The following is a 12,934-nucleotide window of genomic DNA, read 5'->3' on the forward strand; positions in this document are numbered from 1 at the left end:
TATAAATTATGCAACACTTGAAGTTCAACACAGATACAAATTGAGTAGCTCTTTCATGGTGTTTGGAGGGTTATGACTGATTTGTGGTCTGTCTGTGTATGAATGGGCACCGGTCAGCCTTCAGCTATGAAAGTATTTTTCACATTAGGATACCCATAATTAATTAGGGGTTCATGTGGTAGGGTCATGAATGGGAAAGCTTGGCATTTTGACCCCCCTAAATCTGTGTTCCTGCCCACAAAGCCTCTGTGATGGATTTCTTTTGTGGTTCACACAGGAAGGACTCCATCTCGTCTCTGAGCCCAACAGGAAACACTATCACAGTGCCATTAAAATCAGAGCTTGTTCAGGTGGCAGCTGGGAAGCCAAATTTTCCTAAGACAAATCAAATGCTGTATTTTGTTTCAATCCAAGGTCTAACTTTGAGCCTCCTGGATGATGATTTTGTTTTCTAAGCGTTTTGGAGAGCAGTTGGTTTACTTTTCCATTAGGGAGTAAGGACAATATGAAGCAGCTCAGCCTTCAGGCAGCTGAGCTGACCACAGGAAGGAAAACTGGGAGATGTGTTGCTGTTGCTGTCAGCTGCCATTGAGTCAGCTCAGACTCATTTGTGGTTCCATGTACAACAGACAAAATGTTGCTTGGTCCTCTTCACAATCACTGGTACGCTCGAGCCCATGGTTTTGGCCACTGTGTATTTTGAGTGCCTTCTAACCTAGGGGGTTCATCTTCCAGCAATATATAAGATGATATTCTATTGTGATCCACAGAGTTTTCATTGGCTAATTCTCTGAAGCAGATCACCAGGCCTTTCTTCCTAGTCTATCCTAATCTGGAAGTTCCTCTGAAACCTGCCCACGATGGCTGACCCTGCTTGTATTTGAAATACTGCGGCATAGCTTCCAGCATCACACCAAAAACCAAACCAAACCCACTGCCGTCAAGTCAATTCTGGCTCATAGCGACCTTCTAGGACAGAGTAGGACTGCTCCATAGGGTTTCCAAGGAGCACCTGGTGGAGTCAAACGCCAACCTTTTGGTTAGCAGCCATAGCTCTTAACCATTATGCCCCCAGGCTTTCCTCCAGCATCACAGCAGCACGCAAATCACCGCAGTATGACACACTGACAGCTGATGGAGCTGTATAGCAGTCAGGAATAATCACCCTCCCGATTTACTAATCTGCAGCCCTTTTTGATGGTAACGCGGATGCCTGAAGTATTTTCTGAAACAGCCAAGGAAGTCCCAGGAGCCAAAGTCATTATTTTTGCATGAGGTATTTAATACCAAACATAAATATTGAGAAGGCTGGGCTCCTGGGCAAGCCAAGATTTTATTTTGAAGCCCCAGAGGCTGTCTCCCCACATCCAATTAGAAAGAAGGCAGTTTAAACAAATGAAGGACTGGCTGAAATCACTGCAGAGGACTCAGAATCAAGACTTGCTTTTTGTTCCAAGCCATGTTAGGATCTGGGACTCTCTCACCTTCGACAGCCTTTATTTCCAGGTCTCTGAGTGGCAGTGCCTACCGGTTAGGTTCATTTGTTTTGAGATGTTGTGAGATTTAGTATTTGAGTGTCCAGAGCGGGCTGAATGTACATCAGGGCACAAGTATCCACCAACATGGTGGACTTTGGTGATTTCCAGAGTTGGCTATTGAACTTTTCAGGTTCAATATGATCTAAAGTTTTTAAATCAAAATCATGTATTCCATGTGCTGCCAGGGACTGCTGCAGGATTTTTTCTTCCCCACCATCTGGGGAATTATCTATTTCTTCTTTACATAGCCCACTCCTCAACACCTGCTTCTATCCTTTTCCTGTCCTCTTGCTCTCTTTCACCAGCTTCCTAATCTTTCTAGTACTTTATTCTCTGCTGGCACAATGGTTAAGTGCTTGGCTGCTAATTGAAAAGCTGACGGAACCCACCAGCAGCTCTGCAAGAGAAAAGACCTGGTGATCTGTTCCCATAAGAATTAAAAAAAAAAAAAAAAACCCAAATCCATTGCTGTCCAGTCAAGCCCAGGTCATAGCGACCCTATGGGGCAGAGTAGAACTGCCGCACAGGGTTTCCAAGGAATGCCTGGTGGATTCGAACTGCCGACCTTTTTGTTAGCAGCTGTACTCAGCCTATGGGGCTGTTCTACTCTGTCACAGGGTTGTTATGAGTCAGAACTGACTTGATGGCAACAACAACAGGGAAGAATGGAAAGAGGTTAATTAGGTGCTTGGCACTGTAATAAGTGCTTTAAATATACTTTGTTACTAATATTTGGTGAGTAGGGTGAACCGCCAGTCTTGCATCCAGCAGGGAACCCAGAAGCATTTGAGGGCAACACACTGGAACGTGAGTGGACTGGTTTAAGCATGACCAAGTACTGCATCGGCATCCTCTGCTGTCCAGCCAGATCGTGCCACAGCGCCCCCTAGCTTACACTAGAATATTTTGAGCAGTGGGGAAGGAAGGCACATTTATCAAGGGCCTCTTCTGTGCCTGGTTCTGGGTGGGATGTTTTCCCTGATCTGTTCTTGTTTAACAGTCACAGGACTTTCAAGATAAGTAATACATTTTCAGTTTAATTGATGAGAAATCTGAAACTAAGGCTAGGTAAATAGTCCATGGGCTCTGATGCCACGGTATGAAAAATTCTGGCCAGTCCTCATTCCAAATGAACCCCCTGAGAGGATAGGGTTGTGTTTTTGCTGGTCTTATGTGAATTTCTGCTTTGGGGAGGTGGAGAGCATTTGTACCAAGAAGAGGTACATATCTCCGTACCCAGTGGCAGAGAATTGTTAAAATACAGAACTATTTTTTGTGGTTTGTGATAATGGTGCTAACAGAGACGTTCCAATGGCGTGAACAAACAGAATGGTATGTGTAGGCTGACCACTTCTTTATTCCAGTTAGTTTTTTTTTTTTTTCTTCCATAACCAACGTAAAACAAAATTGCTGAGGACTTTCAAGGAAGGGAGGTGGTGACTGGACTGCCTCCCCGCCCGGCTTCCATTCCCAACTTAAGTTCTTTTAGCTCTTCTGATGAGGCAGGTCTGCAGTTGTGTGAGTGAAGTCTCAGGGGCTGAAGAGATTTCACAGCCCCTGTCTGACTGGGCCAGCATCTCAAAACAAGCCATTTAATGACCTTTGGATGAAAAAATACGAGCCCTGGGGCCTGTTCTGTGAAGATCTTTTGTTGACATCTTTTGAAAAAGCCAGCATCAAAATTTGCCAAAAGGGAGTTAGCAGCTTGCATGAAAATCCTACAGGTAATAATGGAACACTCTTTCAAGAATTCTCTGGACAGTGCAGAAGATGACATTGTGTGGGAAAACAAGGATGCTACAATTCTGAATTGGTGAGTGTGGACTCTGTATGTGAAGAATCTTTAGGCATGACTTACTCCATTATATTGTGTTCATATTTTATTTTTTTATTAATGCTTGTCTTAGCCTGAGTTCTCTAGAGAAGCAAAATCAGTACAGTGTATGAATATATATATATATACAGAGAGATTTATATTAAGGAAATGGCTCACATGGTTGTAGAGGCTGAAATGTCCCGAGTCCATGGGTCAAGCTGGAGGCTTCTCCTGACTCACATAGCTGCAGAGGCTGGCAGACCAAAGATCGGCAAGTCAGACAGCAGGGCTCTGGGTCACAGGCTGCAAAGACCAATGAATGCCAAGATTGGCAGGTAAGTCAGCAGGTAAGCTGCTAGCTCAAGTCCAAAGAACCAGGTCAGATGGACAGGAGCCAGCTGCAGAGTCTAATGCAAGCAACAGCCCACGAGCTTCGTGTGAAAGTCCACCTATATTGGATGCAGTCCACCTCCCCCCCCCCCCCCCCCCCCGCCAATGAAACTCCCTTTCAACTGACTGGCTACTCACAGAAGTTTCCATCATACAGTTGATCACATTAAATCAAATCTCATCATGGAGGTCATCACATCATATGACTGCCAAATTACCTCATAACTGCCAAACCGCTGATAATTATGGCACAGCCAAGTTGGCACACAGCCTTAATGATCACAATGCTCAAGAGTAAAATATGATTAAAAAAATCTATGTATAACTAATTCTGACAGAGTTCTTTCAGTAAGTATAAAATAAAATTCCAAATGATAAGGAAGCATTGTGTCATACTTTGTTGTTGTTGTTTTTATTGTGCTTTAGGTGAAAGTTTACAGCTTGAGTTAATTTCACATACAAAAATTTATACAGATATTGTTATGTGACATTAGTTGCTATCCTGACAATGTGACAGCACACTCCACCTTTCCACTCTGGGATTCGTGTGTCCATTCAACCAGTTCTTGTTCTTTCTTGCCTTCTCATCCTGCCTCCAGACAGAAGCCACCCATTTGGTGTGTCATAATTTAATTGGAAGTGTTTTTCCTTTCTTAATGTACATATAATAACAGATTTTACAGTAGAGGAAATCTTGGATCTAAGGAAATATGGTACCTATCCTATGATGGAAACCCTGATGATGTAGTGGTTAAGTGCTACGGCTGCTAACCAAAAGGTTGGCAGTTTAAATCTGTCAGGCATTCCTTGGAAACTCTATGGGGCAGTTCTACTTTGTCCCATAGGCTCCCTATGAGTTTTTTATCCTGTGATGGTTAATGTTATATATCACCCTGGTGAGGCTGTGATTCTTAGTGGTTGCAGCAAACATTGGAATGGTTACTTTTCCTTAATGTAATATAATATAATCACATTCCATGATGTGATCTGATATGATCAGCCAATCAGTTGAAAGGGTGTTTCCTTGGGGCTGTGGCCTGCCTCCTGTATATAAATGGATGTTCTGGCAAAAACCTCCCTCTTGACCCTGCACTCTTTTCATCAACTGACCTCCTGTTCTTGGGATGTAAGCCTGCAAGGAGTCTCTGGCTTGCTACCTGACCTGAAGATTCTGGATTCACCAGAACTGCAATCCTGTGAGCCAGTAGAGGTCTTCAGCCTGCCACCTGACCCATGGATTTGAGACTTGTCAGCCCCCACAACTGCATGAGCCTTTTCCTCACAATTGTGTGAGGCATTTCCTTAAAGTAAATATCTCTCCATATATTATGTATACCTTTGACTGGTTTTGCTTCTCTAGAAGGAAACTTATATACAAAGTATTCAAATGTGCATTAATTCAGAGAATATGTAACCCACATGTGAAGAGAATGTTTGAAAAACAAACATCAAATATCAGAATAGAGACCTCAAGATGGAATATAATGAGAAGAGAAAAAAACTGGTTAGCAGTGCACCCTTCATTATGGAGTTAGGAAATGCTGCCTGTTGTAACATATAAACACTGAAATCTCAGCAGCTTATCCTAATGGAGGATTATTTCTTGCTCTCCTCAAGCCCAGTTACTTTGGTGGTGGTTGTGGCGGTCAGACATTCTGCTCCACTCAGGTCCCGTGCTGTGGAGGCTCTGCCATCTTCAACCTCACCCCAACTGTCTTAGGCTGGTTCTCTAGAGAAGCAAAACCAGTAAAGCATGCAAAGATATATAGAGAGATTTATATCAAGGAAATGGCCCACATGGTTGTAGAAGCTGGAATGTCCCAAGTCTGTGGGTCACACTGGAGGCTCCTCCTGATTCACGTAGCCACAGGGGCTGGTGAACCCAAGATCAGCAGGTCAGATGGTAGGGCTCTTGCTCACAGGCTGTGAAGACTGATGAATCCCAAGACTGGCAGGCAAGACAGCAGGTAAGCTGGTAGCTCAAGTCCCAAGAACTGGAGGTCAGACAAAAAGGAGTCAGCTGCAGGATCCAGAGCAAATAAAAGCCCGAAAGTCTTGCCAGAAAGCCTACCTATATAGGATGCAGGCCACACCTCCAAGGAAACTCCCTTTCAACTGATTGGCTACTCACAGCAGATCCCATCATGGAGGTGATCACATTATATCAAAGTTCATCATGGAAGCAATCAAATCGTCATGTTGTTGTTGTTAGGTGCCATGGAGTCCATCCTGACTCATAGCAACACTACATAAATCAGAAGGAAACACTGCCTGGTCCTGCACCATCCTCATGATCGTTTTATGCTTGAGCCCATTGTTGCAGCCACTGAGTCAATCCTTCTCAATCCATCTCGTTAAGGGTCTTCCTCTTTTTTGCTGACCTTCTACTCTACCAAGCATGATGTTCTTCTCCAGAGACTGACCTCTCCTGATAACATGTCCAAAGTATGTGAGACATAGTCTTGCCATCCTTGCTTCTGAGGAGCATTCTGGTTGTATCCAATATCCAATATTCTTTGCCAATGCCACAATTCAAAGGTGTCATTCTTCTGCAGTCTGCCTCATTCATCTTCCAGCTTTTGTATATGTATGAGGTGATTGAAAACATCATGTCTTGGGTCAGGCACACCTTAGTCTTCAAGGTGACATCTTTGCTTTTTTGATTTTTATTGTGCTTTAAGTGAAAGTTTACAAATCAAGTAAGTCTCTCATACAAAAATTTATATACACCTTGCTATGTACTCCTAGTTGCTCTCCCCCTAATGAGACAGCACACTCCTCTCCACCCTGTATTTCCCATGTCCTTTCAGCCAGTCTCTGTCCCCCTCTGCCTTCTCATATTGCCTCCAGACAGGAGCTTCCCACATAGTCTCATGTGTCTACTTGAGCCAAGAAACTCACTCTTCACCAGTATCATTTTCTTTCTTATAGCCCAGTCCAATCCCTGTCTGAAGAGTTGGCTTTAGGAATGGTACCAGTCTTGGGCTAACAGAAGGTCTGGAGATCATGGCCTCTAGGGTCCGTCAAGTCTCAGTCAGACCATTAAGTCTGGTCTTTTTATGAGAGTTTGAGGTCTGCATCCCACTGCTCCCCTGCTCCATCAGGGATTCTCTGTTGTGTTCCCTGACAACTTTGCTTTTTAACATTTTGAAGAGGCCTTTTGCAGCAGATTTGTCCAATGCAAAGCATCCCCTGATTTCTCGACTGCTGCTTCCATGGTGTTGATTGTGGATCCAAGTAAAATGAAATCCTTGAAAACATCAATCTTCTCTCTGTTTATCATGATGGTGCTTATTGGTTCAGTCTTGAGGATTTTCGTTTTCTTTGTGTTGAGGTGCAATCCATAATGAAGGCTGTGATCTTTGATTTTCATGAGTAAGTGCTTCAAGTCATCTTCCGTTTCAGCAAGCAAGGCTGTGTCATCTGCATACCACAGGTCGTTAATGAGTCTTCCTCCAATCCTGATGCTGCTTTCTTCTTCATGTAGTCCAGCTTCTTGGATTATTTGCTCTGCATACAGATTGAATAGGTATGGTGAGAGGATACAACCCTGACTCACACCTTTCCTGACTTTAAACCACATAGTATCCCCTTGTTCTGTTCAAATGACTGCCTCTTGGTCAATGTACAGGTTCCTCATGAGAAAAATTAAGTGTTCTGAAATTCTCATTATTTGTAATGTTACGCATAATTTGTTATGGTCCACACAGTTAAATGTCTTTGCATAGTCAATGAAACACAGGTGAATATGTTTTTGGTATTCTCTGCTTTTAGCTGGGATCCACCTGACATCAGCAATGATATCCCTGGTTCCATATCCTCTTCTGAATCTGGCTTGAGTTTCTGGCAGTTCCCTGTCAATATGCTGCTGCAGCCACTTTTGAATGATTTTCAGCAAAATTTGACTTGTGTGTGTTATTAACGATATTGTTCGATAATTTTCACATTTGGTTGGATCACCTTTCTTGGGAACAGGCATAAATATGAATCTCTTCCAGTCGGTTGACCCGGTAGTTGTCTTCCAAATTTCTTGGCATAGGTAAGTGAGCACTTCCAGGGTTGCATCCATTTGTTGAAACATCTCAATTGATATTCTATCAATTCCTGGAGGCTTGTTTTTCACCAATACTTTCAGTGCATCTTAGACTTCTTCCTTCTGTACCATTGGTTCCCAATCATATGCTACCTCCTGAAATGGCTGAATGTTGGTCAATTTTTTTTGGCATAGTGCCTCTGTATTCCTTCCATCTTCTTTTGATGCTTCCTGTGTCATTCAATATTTTCCCTGTAGGATCCTTCAGTATTGCAACTCAAGGGTTGAATTTTTTTCTTCAGTTCTTTCAACTTGAGAAATGCTGGGCATGTTCATCCCTTTTGGCTTTCTATCTCCAGGTCTTTGCACATGCCATTTATTAATACTTTGTTTTCTCGAGCTGCCCTTGGAAATCTTCTGTTCAGCTCTTTTACTTCATCGTTTTTTCTTTTCACTTTAGCTACTCTACATTCAAGAGCAAGTTTCAGAGTCTCTTCTGACATCATTTTGGCTTTTTCTTTCCTGTCTTTTTAATCACCTCTTGCTTTCTTCATGTATGATGTCCTTGATGTCATTTCACAACTCGTCTGGTCTTTGGTCATTAGTGTTCAACATGTCAAATCTACTCTTGAGCTGGTCTCTAAATTCAGGTGGGATATGCTCAAGGTTGTACTTTGGCCCTCCTGGATTTGTTCTAATTTTCTTCAGTTTCAACTTGAACTTGCATATAAGCAATCTATATTCTGTTCCACAGTTGGCCCTTGGCCTTGTTCTGACTGATGATATTGAGCTTTTTCATTGTCTCTTTCCACATATATAGTCAATTTGATTCCTGTGTATTCCATCTGGGGAGGTCCACATGTATAGTTGCCATTTATGTTGGTGAAAAAGGTATTTGCAATGAAGATGTCATTGATCTTGCAAAATTCTATCATGCAATCTCAAGCATCGTTTCTATCACTGAGGCCATATTTTCCAACTACTGATCCTTCTTCTTTGTTTCCAACTTTCACTTTCTAATCACCAGTAATTATCAATGCATCCTCACTGCAAGTTCAATCAATTTCAGACTGCAGAAGCTGGTAAAAACCTTCAATTTCTTCATGTTTGGCCTTACTGGTTGGTGTGTAAATTTGAATAATAGTCATGTTGACTGGTCTCCCTCGTAGGCATGTGGTTATTATCCTATCATTGACAGCATTGTACTTCAGGATAGATCTTGAAATGTTCTTTTTGATGACGAACATGACTCTATTGCTCTTCAATTTGTCATTCCCAACATAGTTTTTTTAACATAGTAGGCCATATTCAAAATTACCAATACCAGTCCATTTCAGCTCACTAATGCCTAGGATATTGATCTTTATGCATTCCATTTTGTTTTTGACGATTCCCAATTTTCCTAGATTCATACTTCATACATTCAAAGTTCCTATTATTAATGGATGTTTGCAGCTGTTTCTTCTTATTTCATGTCTTGCCACATCAGCAAATGAAGGTCTCAAGAGCTTGACTCCAACCACATCATTAAGGTTGACTCTACTTTGAGGAGGCAGCCCTTCCCCAGCTGTCTTTTGGGTGCCTTCCAACCTGAAGGGCTCGTCTTCTGGCACTATATCAGACAATGTTCTGCTGCTATTCATAAAGTTTTCACTGGCTAATTCTTTTCTCAAGTAGAACACTGGATTTTTATTCCTTAGTCTGGAAGCTCAGCTGAAACCTGTCCACCATAGGTGACCCTGCTGGTATTTGAAAACCGGTGGGGTGGCATAACTTCCAGCATCACAGCAACATGCTGGCCCCCAGGTCTGCTCTGCCCCCACATGCTGGCTTCCCTTTTTTCATCTTTTTTTTCTTTCTCTCTCTTTTCTTTTCTTTTTTCCTCCCACCTAAACCTGTATGCCACCCCCTTTCCTGCCAGGTCTCACCACATTATCACAGCTAGAGTGCCCAGGCTAAGGTCTGCCACTGCAGCTGGTCTGCACTGCTCCTACCCTACCACCACTCAACCAGCCACCAACCAGAGGAAAGCAAACCCATACCACTCCCTGTCTGACACCCCGCCTATCTGGCAAGGGGCTGTGAACACTCCCACACAGCTGGACCAACATCAGAAGGCAGCACCCACCCAATCCATCCTCAGCCACCTCAACAAACCAGTGTACAGCAAAGTGGGCTCGTCCTGCCTGTTGCAGGCCTATCTACGTAGAAAAGTTTGTGAGAGCTATCATGCCCACAGATGAGCAAGCAGTAAAGCACACCTGGCCAGACCACTCTGACATATCAAAGCAAAACAAAGAAGCAGGATGAAACAAATGAACATACAATCAATAAATAAAGAAAATAATACCTTAATGTCTTGAAGACAGCAGAAAATATGATAACATATTTTTAAAAAAGTAGAAAAAGATGGCTCCAGCAAGTGACCAAAATCAATCAGATGACCTTTCAGTGGAAGAAAAGGCAGTAGAACTCCCTGATATGGAATTCAGAAGACTAATATTTAAGGCTTTCCAAAAGATTAGGAAAGAGATCAAGGAAAACACAGACAGACAAAATCAAGGAAAAAATAGGCAAAATTATGGAAAATACAGAGAAAACCAAAGAAAACATAGCCAAAATCAAGGAAAACACAAAGTGATAGAAGAATTCAGGAAAATAATACAAGAATAAAATGTCAAAATAAATAAAAAATTAGAAATCATACACAAATAGCAACTAGAAAGCCAAAAGTTAAACAACAAAATTTCAGAAATGGACACTCAATAGAAGATTTTAGGAGCAAAATTGAAACAACAGAGGACAGAATCAGCAAGATAGAAGACAAATCCATGGATACCACTTTAAGGAAAAATCAGAGAAAAGAATTAAAACATGAGAATTTTGTAGGACACAGTCAAGAGCAAAAACTGCTATGTCATCACAGTTCCAGAACAAGGGGAAAAAATGGAGAAAAAAAGAAGATTGCTGAAGATTTGCTGGCAGAAAATTTCCCAAGTATTATGAAAGATGAAAAACTGACCATTCAAGAAATTCAATGAACTCTTATGTGATAGACCTCAAAAGAAAGTCATCAAGACATATTGTAATCACACTTGCCAAAAATAAGGACAAAAAAAGAATCCTGAAAGCAGCTTGAGAAAAATGAGAAGTTTCTTATACAAGGGAAACACTAACACTAAGCTCTGATTACTCAGCAAAAACTGTGCAGGCAAGAAAGCAATGGAATGACATATATAAAGCCTTGAATAAAACTGCTAAACAAGAATAACATATCCTGTAAAACTCTCTCAACTACGATGATGAAATTAGGACATTGCCAGATAAACAGAAATTAAGGGAATTCATAAAAACCAAACCAAACTTAAAAGAATATTAAAGGCAGTCCTTTGGTTAGGGAACCAACAACATCACACAAGAACTGGAGTCTAGGACATAGGACAGCATCAGCAGATACAACCCTAGGTAAAGAACTGTCAATAATAAAACAAAGCTAAATGACTTAAAACAGGGAAACAGAGATGTCAATCTGTAAGTGATGACAAGGTCAAAACAATAAAAACCAAGCAAGCAGAGGTTTATTAGCAAACAGAGGGTTAGTAGTAAAAGTACACTTGACTAGGAAGCATCAAGCAGGCTACTCAGATATAGAGAGAATCTGAGAGCCCCAATAGTCATTTTCTTAGGGTTTTATCCTCCTTTATTCTCTTGATCTGTCTCTATTAACATTTAAAAGCCAGGAAAAGATCCCGCTACAAAGACTATTTCCTTGGCTTAAGGCTTAATTACCAAGTTAGAGATCTTATCAAGTTAGGAACTTTATCAATTAAGGATTTTATCAAATCAAAGACCCTTGTAAAGATCATTTCCTTGGCTTAAAGTTTAACTATGTAGGGACCATCTTATTGAGGAATGTCACCACCCCCTGCCCCTCCCTTTGTAGAGATTGTCTAATTGATGAATGTCACCACCCCCCGCCTCTTCCTCTTCCTGAGTGCATGCTGTCCCCCTCTCCCTTACATATATATAGAACTTTCCAGTGGAGAAGAAGTCAAGGTGATATCAAATAATAAAAGACTGGTTCAAACTTAGGAAGATAAGGGTAAATTCGAAGGTAACCACAAAGAAAACTAATAAAACTACTCATCAGAATAAAAAAGAAAAACATAAAGTCTCAGTAAACACAAAATCTATAATAATGAAAGAAAAGAAAATTCACGAACAAAAGGAACTTAGCACAGGAAAGTAAGAGGAACAAAGAAAGTGCCAGCACCACCAAAAATAAATAAAGCACAACAATATGACAGCAATAAACTTATACCTACATACACTGAACGTAAATGGCTTACATGCACCTGTGAAGAGACAGAGAGTGACAGAATGGTTTAAAAAGCATGACCCATCAATATACCATCTATGAGAGACATACTGTAGACACAAAGACATAAATATATTAAAAATCAAAGGATGGAGAAAAATATATCAAGCAAACAGCAACCAAAAAAGGACAGGAGTGGCAATACTACAATACCAATCTCAGACAAAATAGATTTTAAGAAAAAAACAACTATAAAAGACAAGGAAGGACATTATATAATGATTATATATTGTCACTTAATATATATATGTGCACTCAATGACGGGGCTCCAAAATACATAAAACAAACTTAAATAACACTGAAAAGATAAGTAGATAGTTCCACCATAATAGTAGGATTCTTGAACACACAACTCTTGATAAAGGACAGAACATCCAGAAAGAAACTCAACAAAGATACAGAACATCTAAAGGCCAAAATCAACCGACTTGACCTGATAGACATATACAGAACACTTTGCCCAAGAGCAGCAAAAAAAAAAAAAAAAAAAAAAAAACTAAACTCACCATCAAGTTGATTCTGACTCATAGCAACCCTAGAGGACAGAGTAGAACTGCCCCATAGAGTTTCCAAGGAGTGCCTGGTGAATTTGGACTGCTGACCTTTTGGTTAGCAGCGGTAGCACTAAACCACTATGTCACCAGACTTTCTAACAACAGCAAAGTATACATTGTTTTCCAAAGCACATGGAACGTTCTACAGAATAGACCACGTTTTAGGCCACAAAGCAACCATTAATAAAATCCAAAACATCGAAATAATACAAAGCATTCTCTCT

This window comes from Loxodonta africana, chromosome 17, assembly GCF_030014295.1.
Source record: "Loxodonta africana isolate mLoxAfr1 chromosome 17, mLoxAfr1.hap2, whole genome shotgun sequence".
NCBI lineage: Eukaryota > Metazoa > Chordata > Mammalia > Proboscidea > Elephantidae > Loxodonta > Loxodonta africana.